General features: G+C 34.7%; 1 non-coding gene across 1 annotated transcript; it reads left to right on the forward strand.

The window, feature by feature from the left end:
• Window positions 1-979: 979 nt before the first annotated feature.
• TRNAA-UGC (transfer RNA alanine (anticodon UGC)) lies at window positions 980-1,055 on the forward strand. The gene has a single exon. It is a non-coding gene; the product is annotated as a tRNA-Ala (tRNA).
• Window positions 1,056-2,533: the final 1,478 nt, after the last annotated feature.

Raw genomic sequence — 2,533 nt, forward strand, 5'->3', positions numbered from 1 at the left:
CAAATTCTGTTAAATTGCATCCTACAAACTCTCAAATTTCTCTGCCATTTCTAGGCTTATGGTATTTGTGTTTGGACTTTCACTCACTGTTACAGTATAATTGACCAGTAACTTAAATTGTTCTTCTTAAATTTTATTTTATGCAAAATTGACAAACTATTTCATTTACTAACTCTTTATTTAGAATGCAACAAAAATGCAATAACCTTGTCTGCAAATGTCTTCTATTGTCTCCTCTTAGCCTACTTTTGCACCTTTAACCCACTGACAACCAAACTCTTACCTTTCTTGTTCTGTTAATTTTTAGCTACACCTAGAGACGTTTATAGTACATTCCCCATTTTCATGTCTGACTTAAAAAATTAGATTCTCACTTCTATTATAAACTTTGTTTAAAAACCCCAAAAAAACTTCCTGAACCCCAAGAGAGACCTTAATCACATCTCTCAAGACCATTTTTGTAAGTTGCAAAGTATACAATTATTGAACATAAGCTTATAAATGTATATGTACTCACTGTTTTATATAACAACTGCACTATCAATCCCTAAAGCAAGCACTGTGATTAATACCATGCTAGTCTCACTAATTGGCAAGAGTAAGCCTTCCATAGATGCTTGCAGAATGAATGAATCACTCTCTCCCTTTGAGCACTTGTCCCTTCTCATTAGAAGTATATGTTTCTGTAAGAGGACCTTTCACTAAAGTATGAACACCTGAAGATTATAGATACCTTAATAACATTGTAACTCTAAAAGATGTAAAACTATGTTTTAAGAAAAATATGCATATTATTTTGTATATGTTTAAAAAACTCTGTCTATATCTAATTTAAAATATAGTCCCTGCCATTTGGTTATTCAAAATAATGATTACAATTATGTTTTATCTACCACTTGTTTATTCTAAAAATATTGAAAAAGGACCTCCAAATTGCTTGTGATAAATTAAGATTAATTTTAAAAATAAAAAAAAATGGGCCCTGGCCGATTGGCTCAGTGGTAGAGCGTCGGCCTTGCGTGCAGGGGTCCCGGGTTCGATTCCCAGCCAGGGCACACAGGAGAGGCGCCCATCTGCTTCTCTACCCCTCCCCCTCTCCTTCCTCTCTGTCTCTCTCTTCCCCTCCTGTAGCCGAGGCTCCATTGGAGCAGAGATGGCCCGGGCGCTGGGGATGGCTCTTTGGCCTCTGCCCCAGGCGCTAGAGTGGCTCTGGCCGCGACAGAGTGACCCCCTGGAGGGGCAGAGCATCGCCCCGTGGTGGACAGAGCGTCGCCCCTGGTGGGCGTGCCGGGTGGATCCCGGTCAGGCGCATGCGGGCGACTGTCTGACTGTCTCCCCGTTTCCAGCTTCAGAAAAATACAAAAATAAATAAATAAATAAATAAATAAATAAATAAATAAATAAATAAATAAAAAAATGAGTCAAAGTATAATCTAGTTGAACTATATGCCTATGATACTAATCTAATTATAATTTTAATTTGTTACATAAATGCCATTTTAACCAAACATTTGCTGTAATAACTGTATCAAAACTATAATTGTAGCCTGACCTGTGGTGGTGCAGTGGATAAAGCGTCGACCTGGAAATGCTGAGGTCGCCGGTTCGAAACCCTGGGTTTGCCTGGTCAAGGCACATATGAGAGTTGATGCTTCCAGCTCCTCCCCCCCTTCTCTCTCTCTGTCTCTCCCTCTCCTCTCTAAAATGAATAAAAAAGAAAAAAAAAACTATAATTGTAGACTCTCTAGTTTCAATAAATTATATAAAATTATCAAGCAAGAAATGGAAAATGCCAATAGTCATAGTTTATGTAAACAGATAGGTTCTAAACTATATATTATACCTAAATACTTTTCATTTATATAGCTTTCACCTATTTCAAATAACTTTTGCTCATATTATAATGTAAAAAATCTTTGCTTTAGAGTTTTAGTTTTTGAGTCAATATCCTACTCTTGTTTTTCTTAATAAGCATTGTAGAAATGTTATTAATAACCACATTTCTAAAAATATTCAGTATTTTATGTTATTGATGATTTTCAAACAACATTTAAGGTCTTATTTCTTATTTAAAACCACTTTACAAATTGGTTATATGAGATTAAAATATTTACATTTCCAATTTATACATTTACATTTCAAGTGATACTAAATAACTTGGCCAAACCTACACAATTATTAAATGGCAGAATTAGGATTTAATCTATATCTTTAGATAATCAATTCATTGTTACTTTTATTCTATATATGAAAATATTTTGGGACATATTTTATCCCTGACCTATTTAATTTTTGGAAGTAAACAAGTCTTGTAAATTTATCAATTATCATATAAATCTGTTAACATAGCCTGAATAATCTTACTAAATCCTAAATCTGATTAAGTCACTTCACTGATTGTCCTGTTATTGCTTTTGGATAGCCCAGCTGCCTTAGCATAGGGCTCCAGATAATTTCTTCTGCTTTTTCTCACACATAGCCCCAACAAGGTAGCATACTGTCACGCATGAAATATTTTCATTTCTTACTTTTT

This window comes from Saccopteryx bilineata, chromosome 5, assembly GCF_036850765.1.
Source record: "Saccopteryx bilineata isolate mSacBil1 chromosome 5, mSacBil1_pri_phased_curated, whole genome shotgun sequence".
Classification (NCBI taxonomy): domain Eukaryota; kingdom Metazoa; phylum Chordata; class Mammalia; order Chiroptera; family Emballonuridae; genus Saccopteryx; species Saccopteryx bilineata.